This window comes from Panthera leo, chromosome B3, assembly GCF_018350215.1.
Source record: "Panthera leo isolate Ple1 chromosome B3, P.leo_Ple1_pat1.1, whole genome shotgun sequence".
NCBI lineage: Eukaryota > Metazoa > Chordata > Mammalia > Carnivora > Felidae > Panthera > Panthera leo.
In genome coordinates, this window is record NC_056684.1 from 68,384,912 (window position 1) to 68,401,544 (window position 16,633).

The 16,633-nt window shown below is 42.7% G+C and overlaps 1 protein-coding gene across 14 annotated transcripts in view; it reads right to left on the reverse strand.

The window, feature by feature from the left end:
* Positions 1-2,494, reverse strand: part of FMN1 (formin 1) — a 432,271-nt gene extending 429,777 nt beyond the window's left edge. For all 14 annotated transcript variants that reach the window (XM_042942504.1, XM_042942497.1, XM_042942498.1 and 11 more), the window contains exons 1-2: positions 2,393-2,494; positions 1,792-1,914 (exon numbers count right to left, since the gene is read on the reverse strand). The gene's annotated coding sequence lies outside the window, so the exon portion shown is untranslated. The remainder of the gene's footprint in view (positions 1-1,791; positions 1,915-2,392) is intronic.
* Between the last annotated feature and the right edge of the window lie 14,139 nt (positions 2,495-16,633).

Here is a 16,633-nt window from a genome sequence, read left to right on the forward strand (position 1 = left end):
AATAAGGCAAAAAAAAAAAAAAAAAAAAGAAAGAGCAGAACTGAAAGAGATAGAAACAAAGACACAGAAATCAAGCTAGCAAACCAGAAAAAATTCTTAATCTCAGGACTATCTTTCTCATGAAGACATTATAGTGTGATCATGGCTTGGTTATGTTAGTCAAAAATGTTCATTTTTGCTTATGACTGCTTCTGCTAGGTTTCTATCCCATACAACGAAAAGGATCCTAACTGATACAACTGACAGTATGTCATTCTTAGAGAAGAAAAATATTGTAAAACACAGGTTCTCCCATGCTAGCAAGTTAGATTTTCTTCAATTCCCAGGGATATTTGAAGAAAAGCAGTTTTGCTTCTCCTGGGCAGAAGCCAGTGCATTCACAGTGATTCTGTAAAAAGCACAATTTAGCAAGTCAGGGCATTGAACAGCCAAGGAGAAAGGAGCAGCCTAGGACAAGCCCAGAGGCCCAGAAACCTTCACTAAAGCTGCATCTCGAATGCATCTTAAAAGAGCTTGCTAAGCATTTGTGCAGGCTGGTGAGACAAATGTCTGTCCAAACACAAGTGGCTTCAATCAGTGCCATCCCTTTAACATGGAGTCCTATGAGGAACCTCAAAGCTGCCATCTCCCATTAGCATCAGTTTTAAGAACTAAAAGGGATGTAAAAAGCCATGGGGGGGATGCATGTTTAGGGACAGAACACTAGCCTTTATTATCCTTGTTGGCAAGTATTATCAAGAATGATTACCAGTCATTCCTCACTTACTATGTACCAGGAACTACTAAGCATTTAACTATACTCTCTCACTTAATCCTTACAACTTCTTCTATGGGGCCGGAAATATTACCCCCATTTTACAAATAAGAAACTAAAGTTCAAGGGAATAAATGACTTGCCAAAATCACTCAGCTAGTAAGTAGTTCATCCAGGATTGGAATTCATATGACAGGTTTATGGATTTAACCATTATGATATACTGTCTCCCAACTTTTACTCATTGTTTCCCTCCAGTGAGGTCACTGCTCCTTCCACCCTGCAGTATATCTAAAGGCATTGAATTCATTGGTCCTACTATGGGGCTATAACCACAGGTAAGAGAAAGGAGACTGGTTAGATATGTCTGACCAAGACCTGGGACTTCTAAACACTTTTAAAGCAATATCTTCCACAATGACAGTTAATCTGGTATGCAACTCTCAGTTGCACTGTTTTCCCCTCCTGAAAAGGGGTTAAAAAATCTAAGCATCAAGTGATCTTGTACTAAGCCCTGAAAAGCTAAGCAATGGCTGCTGAATCCCAATCCTGTGGTCATAAGATGCTACCTGCTATAGACAACATAATTCCCTCTCTCAGGAACTTAGATCCCCCAAGGCAGCATAGCACATGATGCATATGCCCACAAGGATGGTGCTTTAGTACAGCTGGAGCCACTGTGGAAGAAAGTCAGAGCTAAGCTAGTTCATCAGGTCTTAAAGGCTTGGGTCTAGACATTCCCTTCTCCGTGGCTGAAGCACCCGTGTTACACAGGCCTGTATCCCAGGTCCTGGACTCTGCATTCAGTCCATCAGATTGTGTGACTGCCAATGTCAAACTCTCCATAGTCAGCAAACAGCAGTGTGGATGATTAAAGCAAAGGGTTTTCTGTGGCAATCTCCACGGCAAATAGGGATAAGGAAACTCTCCCCATTCACACCCCACTCCCAGCTACTTGGCCTTGAGTTAAATGAAGACTTGGCTCTGGCCTTAGGGGGCAAGGGCACTGCTTGTTATTTGGGGGAGTCAGCACTTACATGCCTGAACAGAGCCTGCCTTTGCAGAACTTGAAGAGTTCTGATGGAGGAAAAGAAATGTTGACGGTGATGGTCGTGATGATGATGTTCGTGAAAGAAGAAAACGGTGATGGTGAATGTCACCTATAAATATAAGCACAAAGCACCAACAGATATCCTTCTAGTCATCGCCAATCATCATCCTGAAGCAGGTAACGTTCCCAAATCAACCCCACTAAGGTATTCCCCTTGTGAACTAAACACATTCAGCTTCAAAATGAAGCGTTGCACCCCTCCCTTCCACGCCCGCCCTTGCACCCTTCCTGTGCCAAGCTGGGAAGGAGACTGCACACGGGCGCTGGGACCTGAGAGTTAACGACAGTTCTGTAGTGAGGAGCGTTAGGGTGACCCGGGGAGCCCCGCTAACAGACTTTGGCACCGCTTGGTTGGGGAGCTTGAGAAACGGACGCAGAAGGGGAGAAAAGGAAGGTAACGGGGCAAAACGGATTCGATGCCTCTTTCCGAGAGCCCCGAGGCCCCGAGAGGCGGAACACACAGCCTGTGGTCGGGAGGGAGAAGAGGCGGAGCAGACCACCAGCAGGACAGACAAGGCTCTCTTTACCTGACCAAGTGCAGCAGCCAGCCGTAGCGGCTGCAGCGAGGATGCTGCGCTGGAGTCCAGAACCAGAGCCCAAAGCCACCGCTGCACCAGCCTCGGCCGAGGCCCCGCCCCGGCCCCGCCCCCAGCCCAGAGGCCCCGCCTCCCTAGCACGCGCCGGCTCGGCCGGCTGTTTGGGGGAGGTGAGCCGTGGACTGATAGGCAGGGTTGATGGCCAATGGAAACGTGCAGCGGCGCCCGGGGCGGGCAGATGGCAAGGTGGAGCGGGAAGGGACGGGGCCCAATCAGCAGCGGAGCCGCTGGGCCTGGCTAGGGCGCGGTGAGGTTATTGGGCAACTCAAGCCCGGGCGGCTGGGTTGGAGGCCGTGTTGTTAGCATAGGTCAAAGGTGGACAGCGAGGGCAATAGCCAATCCCTCGGCTCCTTGCCCCCAGCTCGCCGGCGCCCGGGGCCCCTCAAAGCGCACGCTCTGGGCTGGTCGCAGCGATGGGGGGAAGGGAGCAGGTGTATGATTCTCACCGTTCCTGAGGTTCCACGCCACGGAGATCCCGCGAGGCTTTGCCGCTCCAGTGGTCTGGTCATCGCTCCCTGCCCCTGCACCCCCAGCCTAGCCATTCTCGGTAATAAGTGCTTAAAGGAGCAAAGGAGGAAAATTCAAGAAATAGGATCCTCATGTAAATGCAAAACCCTTGTGTTAGTCTCTCCCATGCCCCAACTAGGCCTCCAAATGGCCCTTTAACCAGAATCACTGTTAGATAAATACTTTGACTACTTGTAGTTAAGAGCCAAATAAGTTAGGGCAAAGATAAAAAATGAAGTAGGGCCTCGACGGTCCGGGAAAGGAGAGCCGAGGAGGAGGTCAACAGGATTGGACCTCACAATGAAGGCTGCCCGCTTGCTGGAAAACCACAGTTCAAGATCACTACCGTTCCTATGCTGGTGAGTCAGTGTACATTTGAGGTCAAGGCCAAACTATTTTGCCCCTGAATAAGTATCTAATCATTACTGGGACGAACTGCCTCCAAACCTCTCATAACAGGATTTGAGGTCTTCATGATACAGTGATTTGGTCTTTGATTTGAGTGCCATTTCCATCTGTTCCAAATGGGTAGGCAAACAAGGGCATTGCCTTTAATCTGCTCCCTGATAGGTACAAATTTTATGTTTCTCTTACTTTAGAAATCTACCCTGAACAGATTCTGTTTCAAATAATAAATAAACATGGGGGGAAATAGGAAGGTATTTTAAAGTGCTTTTTCCCTCAATTTTTTCTGGAAATAATAAGCTTATGGAAACTGACTTATTCGTACTTATAATATTCCCCAAACACTGCTAGGCACTTTATATGTAGTTATCTTATTCAATCCGCACATCTACCTTATGTAAATTCCACCTTATTGATTAGAAAACTGGGGCTCAGATCAAGTAGTTGTCCCAGGGCCACACTATTAGGAGCAGGTCAATACTAGGTCAGTACTTTTGTTTAAAGCACATCACTGCCAATTAGAAGAACTAACGCAACTCATTTCTTTTAAGTTTTGTTTGTTTGTTTTGCTCCTGAAAAACTGTCCTAGAGGGACCTGGTTCCCACAATAGTGACTTCTTGAAACTGACTGCAGAAACACTTCTAAGAGTGAAGCATCACCCCTGCAATGTGTTAGGAGCAATTGTTAAGTCAGTTTTGCTCATACAGACGAGCTGTGATTTGATATTGATGGGAAGTATGTAAGTTTTCCCGGGGCTTAAGTCTAACTAGATTTTAATTGGTGTAGGAATCTTTTAAAGTAAACCGACAAAATAATATCACGGCCATAAGAGTTTAGTCCTAGAGGGAAAAAAAGGGGATGATAATCCAAAGCAGCTCTCTGAAGAGATTCATAAATGATGTTATGAGCTTGAATCAAACCTGGACGTATGCACTTACTGTAAGGTTGGGAGGGAGGAATATGTAGGAAGTGGTTTAGAGGGGAAGGAGAAGAAGAAAACTTTTCCCAAAGAAGCTATTTATAAAGACAAAATATAAATAAGCTAAAGGTTACAGATCAATACAAAGGTGCACACTAATTAACAGGTTATTGGTGTAGGCATTTAGGGTTACAGGTGCTTCTCATGTAATAAATAGTTAATAAGGGCCTAATATATGTTGGATGCTGTACTAGACTCTGGGGATATTCATTTCAATAAAGCCCATTTTCTGACCTCAATGAAGCACAGCTAGTTGAGAACACAAATCTGGATCAGGCTTGAAGACATCACTTTATAAACATAATTGCTAGTCTTCACAGCTACCCAGCATGATCTGTATTATCCCCATTCCACAGATGAGAAAACTCAGATGAGAAAGAACAGTAAGTCACTTGAGTTTTCCCAGTTAAGGAAAAGTCTTAATCCCAAATCCTTCTGACCCAGAAGCCCCCGTTGCGGCAGACCACCATGCTGCCTTCCTACCGGAAGAAGCTGTCTCTGCTGTCTCTCATAATCTGAACAGAAATGCACCCCTCTCTAAAATATATGATGCAATGCCTGTGAATTTTAAAATACTGAATTCAGTCAGTTTGTTTATCAAAGTACCCTACTTTTTCACTGGAACCAAGAAAATATAAAAGATGGTTCCTGCCATCCACTGTGGTTTACCTTTTCACCCCTCTACTGCCTTGCATGTGTTAAGTGATCTGCTTTGTTTAATTGAATCTCTGTCCTTCCCTGAGGTGGGCGATTTCAATGTGTGACCTAGAAAATCAAAAGATGTGTATAAAACTGAAGCAGAGAAAACACACACACACGCACACACACACACGCACACACATTTTGGTAGTTACATTTGGAATAACTCTAATCCGGGTTGGAAAAGAGATAGGATGTGGCCCGTGGCCCACCTTCCCATTGTGTGACCAGTCAGAAGCAAGGAGTTGCTTTTACCCAAGAGCTGATGCCAGGGAACAGGTTCTGTAGAACCTGTCAGGGAGAGACCAGCTTCAGTAAAAATAGGGACTAGACACTGAGTGAATTCTGGGAGTGTGAAGGGAAGACAGATAAGAAGAACACCCCGGTGAGTGTCCCAGGGGAATGGACTTTGCTCTCCCACAGAGAAGGACTAGGCTCTGACAGAATATGACAGCATAACACAAAATTCTAGAAATGGCCCAACGTTTAATCACACTCACGAGTTACATCCCCAGCTCAAATCACCTTAACCAACCTGGACCTCAGTGTATCATCTACCACGGATACAGGACGACAAAATTATCCCAGAACGCCTGCCACAGGACCACTACTGTTGATGTTCCTCTGCGTTCCTACTGAGCTAAATATATACATGCAAATCTCCAGGATAGATTTTTGTATTTATTTCAACCCTCAGAAAAACAGTCTGTGGGAGAGAAAGGCTGTTCACAGGAGACATTCAACATGAAACCAATGATCACATCCCTCTGAAATGTAGGACACTGGGAGCAAACCTAATCTCCAAGATGTTTCCACCTCATTTGCCCTCAGCTGTGTAATCAGCTTTTCATCTCAACGTCAGATGAATGCAACTTGCCTGCTGCCACATTTGTCCTAATATAGAGCTATCCTATCAATCAGGAGCTACTCCTCACCCACGAATTTCCTGAAAATACTTAGTGGCAAAATCCCGATCTCTGCAGCATATCCAGGGATCCAAGACACAGAGAAACAAGGCTCTGTGCTGCAACTTTGTCATTTATGTGGGCTCACAGCCTGGGAAAAGATAAATCAGGCCATGGAAAAGTCAGCACTTAAATAACAATGGAAAATACTTACTCAAGCCACCAAAATGGTACTTCTTCAGATGGAGGGGGCTCAGTCTCTTCTGAGGTACCACCCTTATTTATTTATTCCCCAACCCATTCCGAAAAAGGTTTTTAAATGACAAATCCTTGTGACATTACCACGTGTAGGTGAGCGTTGTGGAGGCTGGTAAAATGTTTGCAGACTGACAAGATTTTTTTTTTTAACTTGCCTACAGAAGTATTAAAAATATCTTAAATACCACCTGAAGCACCATATGGAGACATTACTCTCACTTAGCTACAACCATAATTGCATTTGTGCTGTCAGTTTATAGGAAGAAAGCAAGTACTTGAGTGTCAGGATGAAACCATTAACTCACTCATTAATTCCCTGAGAACGCTTAGGTTTGACTCAACAGGAAAAGTCATAATGACTACAGTTCTCTTGAATATAGGGGAGTGACTTGTGAGGGTTTCTTGCCAAGAGATCTTTCCTCCCACACAACAGCAGAACTCGAATTCAGGAAAATCCCACCGTCTTGTCATTAGCTGGCAAGGCAGGCTTGGCACGTAGCTTTGTCAAAGGGTCTTTTGCTGAGTCATGAAAGCCACCAGGATGTACCCCTTGGGGCAGGAGGGAGATAACAGCAGGAGTCAATCACCTGCTTTGTGGCGAATAACCCAAAGGTGATGGGCAGGGAAAAATTCTCCCATCTGGGGCAGAGTTTCAGACAATGCAGCCTAATCATGTTCCATGGCAGAAACTAGCCTAGGAAGGTAGCGGTCAGAAGATTCAGTGCCAAAGACAGCAAGCTCTGCAGAGAACAGCTGCAGCCTCAAAGGAAGGAAAAAAACCATTTTTTTTTTATGATTTTCTTTTTATTATAAGAGAATCACATGATCATTGTAAAGTGAAAAATACAAGAAAGGCACAGGAGAAAATAAAATTGACTGTAATCTCACCATTCATTTGTTTAATCAGCAAGTATTTCTTGTGCTTCTTTCAAATACCAGACCCATTTTTAGGCACTGGGAATGGAAAGGTGAACATACACTTGCTCTCTTTGAGCTTGTAGCGCACAAAGGGAGACAGATGAATACTACAATCACACAAAGGAGAATATCATAATTTACTAGGCTAAGCGCTCCATGGAAAGGAATGCAGCCCCTAAAAGCAGAGTATAAGGGAACCTGTCCAGACTTAGGAAGTGGGGGCAGAGGAGTAGTGGTCTAAGAAGACTTCTTGAGGAGGTGACATTTAAACTGAGATCTGAGAGTTGAGCAGAAATAGATTATTCAGAAGAGGGATGAAGAGTCACTGGAAAAAAAAAGGAACAGAAAGAACAACATTGTGCAGGCTCCCTGGCAGAAGAGAACATGGGGTGTGTTGAAGAACTGGGAGAAACCAGTGTGAATAGACTCAGAGCTAGAAGGAGAGGGTGGGACAGGAGACCGGGGAGGTAGGCAGGGCCAGCCTGCACAGGGCATTGTTGACCTTTATACAAGTCCTTCAAATATTTTATGTATATGTGTACATAATATGTGTGTATATATACAACGTGTGTATATATAAGGTGTGTGTGTGCGCGTGTGTGCACGTGTACATGCATAGTTTAATCATCGCCATCAAACTGTCACATTTCCCTCCAGAAAGTATGCACCAGTTTGTACCCTTGCACTATATGGGGGTCAGGTACACTTCATCTTCAACAACATTCATTATCCTTTTTTAAACTTCAGTGTTTGGCAAAAAGTATAGTATTTAAGTTTTCATTAAAGAGTGAACAAATATTTTTCACTTGCTTCATGGAGAGCATGACTGTCCTCTCAGTAAAATAAGTATGATATTTTTTTTTTTTCAACGTTTTTTTTTTTTTTTTTTTTTTAATTTTTATTTTTGGGACAGAGAGAGACAGCATGAACGGGGGAGGAGCAGAGAGAGAGGGAGACACAGAATCGGAAACAGGCTCCAGGCTCCGAGCCATCAGCCCAGAGCCTGACGCGGGGCTCGAACTCACGGACCGCGAGATCGTGACCTGGCTGAAGTCGGACGCTTAACCGACTGCGCCACCCAGGCGCCCCAAGTATGATATTTTTAATGTCAGTTAAAGGGAGCTGAAATAGCCCCTCCATTGGAGATACCTCTGTCAAAGATTCAACCTGGGTACCTACTGTTCCCTGCTCCTCATCCTTTTTAGCCATTAGTCTTAGTTTATATTAATGCATGAGATACATTTCCTATCTATGTGGCCAATCACATAGGACAGCCCCGAGGGAAAGAGAAAGTCAGCTAAGACTTGTTGAGAAGGGAGAAAAGGGTCGAGGTCTAGGGCTTGATGGAAAACGGGCCAATCTGAGGTAAGGAATAGTGGGACCCAAATCAAGGACCTCACGAGGAGGCTCCATGCCAAGAAGAAAAGGATGACGAGTGGGAAAGTGGGACATCAAACGATTTGAACACAGGTTTGACAGCTTCATTTGGCCTTGGGAGGGCTGTGTTCACTAGCCTGCATCATCTGCACAGAATTACTGGCCTCCCTTCTATCCTCATGTCTCTTCTGCACAAACAGATCTTGATCTCAGAAGATCAACACTGTGATTGAGGGTGTGTGAGGGCTTCAGGCATATGTGGTGTCCCCTGGGACCAAAATCTGCATCTGTGTGGAGGTCTGAGGAGGTGCACGAATGGGGCAGGGAGGTTGACCTATTTCCACCCAGTGGTGCACCAGGATCTGGATAGCAAGGGTGAGGAGAGAGTGCAGAGAGCTCGCTGCAACAACGCTGGAGTAGTTTAACTTGAGAACTTTAAGAAAGGATGAATCGAGAAAGATTGGAAGCACACTGTGCCTTGAATTCTACATACATTTCACTATATAATCTATCTGCCCATAGATTTGCACCATACAAACATGCTAAAGTGGGTTTCCTAGATAAGTTTCCGGTTCTGGCTGACCAAAGGGGTTGGGGAACCCAAACACATTCTCTCTTCTGGTCAACACTGGATTCCTCTTGTTTTGTCTGGCTCATGTTCTGTAAATGAACTTCTGTGGGTCTCAGCTCCATATTTAATGGCATGTCCTAGTCTACCTTCATGGGGGTAGAACCTGTGCAGTCTCTTAGGGCCCTGAGGGTGGAAGATCCCCACACTTTTTTTGCTGTTCTCCTGTCACTGTCTTGAAGTTCTTAACTTTTCAACAAGAGACCCAGCATTTTCATTTTGCAGCAGGTCCCATAAATCTTGTAGCTGATCCTAGCCATCTCCCGTTCCCAAGAGTTGTTTCCAATATTTGGAAATGTTTGGAACGTTTGGAAATATTTGGAAATGTTTGAGATTTCACAGTATAATATTTTGGTTAGGAGAATATATTTGAGCAAGACAGTCCAGGGTTCACAGCTTAGTTCTGCCACTTCCTAACCGTGTGATTTTCAAGATACAGAATTTCTCTAAACTTCAGTTTCCTCATCTGTGCCCACTTCCTAATTTCATTTTTCTGGTTTGTAAAAATTTCATTGTAGAGGCACCTGGGTGGCTCAGTTGGTTATGCATCCAACTTTAGCTCAGGTCACGATCTCGCAGTTTATGAGTTTGAGCCCCGCGTCAGGCTCTGTGCTGGCAGCTCAGAGCCTGGAGCCTGCTTCGGATTCTGTGTCTCCCTCTCTCTCTGTCCCTAACCCACTCACATTCTGTCTCTGTCTCTCTCAAAAAAAAAAATTAAAAAAAATTTTTAAATTTCATTGTAGCAAGCACTTAGCACTCTATTGGCACAATGCATGAGATACCACCAGTACATGATTATGCTGTGCCTATTTTACTTTTATTGTCTGTATTTTGCTATTTAATGAAGACTTTGCTTCTTCTCTCCAATATAAGCAGCAAAATACTTGCCGCTAATTACCATGGTAACAGCTAGTCTAATTGTGTGGTCCTTCAGATGACCATCTGTCTCTGTCTCCATACTCTGCATACCTTTTCATCTGGTCAGTGGTTGTTGAGTTTGTTCACATTGCCTTCTTCTCCTATAGCGTTTTGCAATCTCTTTGTGGCCATGGAATGATAGTTTTTATTCTGCTACTGTAGGTAGAAAGAATAACTCCCAGATTTGGATCTGGACAAAAAATGGCTTCTGAACTCCCAAATCACTCCTAATCCGCTTCATGCACACCCCATGACAGTTTCCATGTAACGCCATCAAGCATTTGTCTTACCCACAGCAGTGTAGCAGTATTTTAATTACCACTTCATATCCCAGAATATATAAGCTCAGATGTAGAAGCTTCATTTAAAACACACACATGGGTGTGCATGTACGCACGCACACACACACACACGCACAGGTAAATGAATAAAAATAGATCAAACTAGAAAGCAAAAAGGGCAGCCAGAGTGTCTTGGAGGTAGTATATTGATGTCTGAAACTCACACTACAATGCATTAAAATTAAGAGGGGCTCATGGATGGGTAGAGGGATAGATGGATAAATATGTGATAAAGCAAATAAGCCAAATGCTTCCTATAGAAACTAGCTGATGAGTATATAAGTATTCACTGTATAATTCTTTCTTCTTTTTTATACATTTAAATTTTTTTGAAAAAAAATTTTAATGTTTATTTTTGAGAGAGAGACAGAGACAGAGTGTGAGCAGGGGAGGGGCAGAGAGAAAGGAAGACATAGAATCTGAAGTGAGCTCCAGGCTCTGAGCCATTAGCACAGAGCCTGATGCAGGGCTTGAACTCATGGACCACGAGATCATGACCTAGAGCCGGAGTCAGACACTTAACCAACTGAACCACCAACACACCCCTGTACATTTAAAAAAAATTTTTAAAAGCGTTGTTGAGGAAAATCTAGTTTGCTAAAAATCGGGAAATGTAATAAAATCCAGATTTTTGCCTTCCTTTAGAAATCTAAATTCTGGCAATACTGAACCTACATTCCAACAAATGGTTGGGGCTAAGTAGCAGCTGCCTTTTCCATGGGCATGAGAACACTAGGCTCCATATCCCTACCATCTCCTGTTCTATTGCCCTAGGTGCCTCCTGAGTCACTCATTTCAGTTTCCTACCCAACTCTCACAGGCATTTGCATTGCAACCTCTTTTTTAAAATATGCATGTGTCAGTGGATTGATTATGGAATGATTCACTCTGTAAAAGTATTCTTCACAAATTCCTTATCCAGAGAATTTTTACATGAGGCTTTTAATGTTCTCCTTCAGCAGATCTATAAATCTCCTGAAATTAAATGTACATGAAAAAAAAAATTGTGCCTGTGTCCTTATGCTTATTTTTCTGGAAAGGTAGCCCATAGCCATCAAAATAATTAAGAACCAACCTAAGTTAAGGAGCTATAATATATAATATACTTTGTTGAGGAAAGGTTGGTCTGCTAAAAATCAGGAAATGTAATAAAATCCAGATTTTTGTCTTCCTTTAGCAATCTAAATTCTGGCAATACTGAACCTACATTCCAACAAATGGTTGGGGCTAAGTAGCAGCTGCCTTTTCCATGGGCATGAGACCACTAGGCTCCACATCCCTACCATCTCCTGTCCTATTGCCCCAGGTGTCCCCTGAGTTGGTTTCGTATATGTATATATACATATACATATACATATATACATATATACATATATACATATACATATATATAACATATATACATATATATATGTATATATATGTATATATATACATATACATATATAACATATATATATACATATACATATATGTATATATATATTGTATATATAATATATATATAAAATACATAAAATATGTTTTAAATTATTCAGATTAAAAACTTTTTTAACATTTATTTATTTTTGAGAGACAGAGCATGAGCAGGAGAGGAGCAGAGAAAGAGGGAGACACAGAATCTGAAGCAGACTCCACACTCCGACTTGTCAGCACAGAACCCAATGTGGGGCTCAAACTCACAAACCAAGAGATCCTGAGCTGAGCCGGAGTCAGATACTTAACTAACTGAGCCGCCCAGGGCCCCCTAAACTATTCAGATTTTTAAAAATTCCATATACACATAACCAGTCAGATACACTGTTACTTTGGGACCCACATTATTCTGGAAAATAAGATACCTGTGTACCTCTTCTTGAACCAGAACCACTCAGGGATCTGAATGTGTAAGCACAAGTGAGCGAGTAAGTGAGTGCATGTGTGTCTAGAAGGTGAGATTCACTGAAGATGAGGGACCAGCACATATAGAGTTCCAAGATGCTGTCTGTGATCCCAGCATTAGAAGTTTAGTTCATGTGCATACACAAGGGCTGGTGATCTCCAGGAAGCTCCACATCTTCTATGTACACGACTCCAGTAGAACAAAGTGATTTGGTGAATTATGTCTTGGACGCTAATGGTTTCAACACTGTCTCCCTCTCCACTTAAGCCCTGTCTCTAAAAACGGCCAATAGTATCTTGCTTCTCTCCAAAACTTGATCCCAGGATTTCCTGAATTTGTATAGATAGTGACAATTTATTATTCTGTCAGTGCTTGCTCACTTATCTTTCCCTCCCTTCAAGAATGTAAGAAGAGATAGTGGTTAAATTCAGTTAACTTTGCTTTTTTTTTTTTTTTTTAATATTTATTCATTTTTGAAAGGCAGAGAGAGACAGAGCGCGAATGGGGGAGGGGCAGAGAGAGAGGGAGACACAGAAACAGAAGCAGGCTCCAGGCTCTGAGCTGTCAGCACAGAGCCCGACGCGGGGCTCAAACTCATGGACCATGAGATCATGACCTGAGCCGAAGTCGACCGCTTAACAGACTGAGCCACCCAGGTGCCCCTTAACTTTGCTTTTTTTATAGGCAATTATTCTTCTATCAGTTTGCCTGACTTTTCCATAATTCTGAGTGAACACAAACACAAGTTAGAAATGGATTTAATTCAACAAACATGTACTGTGAACCTACCATGCTTTGTGCAATGTGCTAGTCTCTGGGGCTAAGCAAATATGACTCAGACCCTACATTCAAAGAACATTTGCTGTGGACACTATTGACTTGATATTTGTGTAAGGTACCCAAAAAAGTATTTAAGGTTATATAATTTTAGAAACCAATGGGGTGCCTGGCTGGCAGAGTCAAAATAGCATGTGACTCTTGATCTCGGGGTCATGAGTTTGAGCCCCATGTTGTGTGTAGAGATAAATAAGTAAAACCTTTAAAAAAAGAAAGAAAGAAACCAAAGTTTTTTTCTGGGAGTTCTTGTATGGATTAGGAAACCTTAATTTATTGGTCCTACGATTTTTGCCTTTCAGAAGTCTCCCTAATCTCTTTTCTCCAGAGTTAGCCACACTTAACTTGATCTCAGGAATATCCTTCCCAGCCAACAGGATGTTCAGGCAGCTGGGACCATAAGAATTTCTCTGACTTGGTGAGTGTGGGAGGCAAGGCACAGAACGAGGGGCATGTCCAGGGGCAAAGCAAACATCAGAGTCAAGTAGAGGTCTCCTGGAGGCATCAGTCAAAGGTCCTGGGCAGGAAGTAGAAAGTGATGAGGAATCAAGAGCAAGATGTAAAGTAGAGGTACCTGGATGGAGGGCTAAGTGGAAATCTAGAGAGATAGTTTTAGGTACTTCAGAAGCTACTCAGAAGGAAAAGAGAATTGTTAGGGTTTGTGGCACATTTATATGTAATTTTCTAGACCTTCAAGTACCCCCCCCCCCATCAATCATTAATATTTGCCATCTCTTCATTTCCAGAACATGAGTGCTTTAACATTAGTTATATCATTTGATCTTTATCACCTCCTTAAAACTCAGAGAGAAAATCTGAGATAAGGCCACAAAACTAAGACTAGGGTAGAGGTCTTTCATTTCAAGATCAGGGTTCAATCCACTATACTACAGCTATGCGCAAACAAGTACTAACATGCTTTGGGGCCAAGGCTCCTGGGATTTTTCTCTTTGGTGCTAATCCTGCTTTTTTAGGGACCAGAATACACATTAAAGTCCTTCCAGGTTGCCCTCTTCTTGTTTTTGCTTACTGCTTTAGTAACTCAACTTCACCTCAGATAACATCAACAGATACCACTTGTACTCAGTGGATTTTTGGATGGATTTCGCAACAGTCCTTCCTTAGGACAAGCTGCTCAGTTAAGTTTTTCTCATTTAACACAGAAGCATCTACTGCCTGGATACCGGAGTCATGTGAGGTGTGAGGATGCTCCTAGCCAGAAAGAAGACAATGCTACCTACTGAGCTGGACCTTATGATTCCCTGTGGAATAGGGAAAACAGGAGCAAGAGCAAGGCACACCTAATGGGAACCTGATTCTAGACCTTCCCATCTATACTTGTTACTGGGCACTGCCGCCTTTAAGCCAGCAGGTGGCTTCGCTCTCTGTTGCAGTCAGAGTGTGTTCCTAAAATGTTGACGGGCCAGCTGTTTTACTAAATGTGATCATTAACAAAAATGCAATTATTTTGTGGCATCATCTCTTAAGTACTATACCTCAAAGGACTAAAACAAGCTCACACCTGGCATGGAGGTAGGACTAAGGTGACCAGATGTCTCTGCTAATCACTGGATTTATTCTCTTACTTGGTCTACTCACCTGGCACCTGTGCTGGCAGACAGACTCATTGGCTCCTGGCCAGGGAGCACATGAACTGAACAACCCTATCTTAAACAATTCTAGTATATGAGAGGGAGAGAAGAGATTAATCCATAGGAAGACAGTCTTAACCCTTAGAATCTCCTTTCCTTTATTTTAGAGATTTGCATAACATTGGTTTAAGGTAGCTTTCTGCAATTTGTTTATCCTTATTATTTTAAACTATAAAACAAGGATAGAGACTTAAGACTCGATTTTGATATAAAATATATTTAAATTCAAGAAAACAGGAGAGGTGGAGAGGAAGCTCCTTGTTTTGTTTCATTCTTTCAATAATTTCCCTCAATAAGCTAATTAATTGGCTTATCTTTGGCCAATTAAAGAGATTAAGCTAATGTAAAAGGGTTTTACAACCTGAGTTCTTGGAAGAAATGACTGGGGAGGCTTATGAGTTTTTAAAAAAACCCACATTAACAAATGACATTTACATAGAGTTAATAGCAGGCTGAAATTTCCTAAAAATAAACCTCTTTTGTATATGTATAAAGTCCCATCACTGAGCTTTTACCACTAGGCAAAAATTTTTATTTTAATTTTTTTTATTATCTTTTTAAAGATTTTATTTTATTAAAAAAATTTTTTAATGTTTATTTTTGAGAGAAAGAGAGACAGAGTGCAAGTGGGGAAGGGGGCAGAGAGAGAGGGAGACACAGAATTCTAAGCAGGCTCCAGGCTCTGAGCTGTCAGCACAGAGCCTGACGCAGGGCTCGAACTCACAAACCGTGAGATCATGACCAGACGCTTATCAGACTGAGCCACCCAGGCACCCCTAAAGATTTTATTTTTGAGTAATCTCTACACCCAACATGGGGCTGGTACTCCCAACCCCAAGACCAAGGGTCATGTGCTCTACTGACTGAGCCAGCCAGACACCCCCAAGAGTTTTTATTCTGATGGTCAGGATCACTCCCTCTTCCTTTCCCTTTATCTTCATAATAATGTCTAAGGGGAGATGCTACCTTTTTGAGCTCTCAGGAGCCTGGGATCTGCCTAGAGATAAGCCTGACAAATGTGCACATTCAGCCCCAAGGCCTAGGGTTTAGACCACACCAACAATCCCTGATGGAGCTGATCTAGCAAATCCAGTTGAAATTTAAATCAGGTGGTCCAAATCCTTCACAAACCAGATTCTGGAGATGGCCCCAAATTGCTAATCTGAAATAAAGTCACTTGGGCCAGAATGATAAACTTCAGAGGACTCAAATTAGTGGAGCTGTGTTCAATTCTGTGTTGTTTTTGTGCTTGGTTTCCTTTTTTGAAAAATGTTTTTTTAATTGTAGTAAAAAGAAAAACCCTGAGGGGTGCCTGGATGGCTGAGCCACTTCAGCATCTGACTCTTGATTTTGGCTCAGGTCATGATCTCATGGGTTTGTGAGATCTGAACCCTGAGTCTGGCTCTGAGCTGATACCACGGAGCCTGCTTGTGATTCTCTCTCTCTCCCTGTCTTTCTCTGCCTTTCCCCTTCTCTCTCTCTCATTCTCTCTCTGTGTCAAAATAAATAAATAAACTTAAAAAAGAAAAGAACCCTGAATAATTTTAGATCAGTAATTATGGATTGTACTAAGGCATAGACCCTGAACATTGGTTTAAAGTGGGAAGAGGTTTAGGGAGGGACAATCTCACCGTGTCAACAAAAGCATTTCCCAGTACCCTCCAGAACCAATGTTCTCATCCAGAGAGCCTGAGAAAATGGCCTCTCAATTAAGATTAATATCAGAGCACATAAAGGATCATGGTTTCATTGAGTATTCAATTATAAGGAAACTCTCTGGTTGAGAATGCCTTCTCAATCGTATAAAGATGTTGACATTCAAGAGTAAGGGGCAAGAAAAAGTATGGACTAGATCAATTTATAAGAGC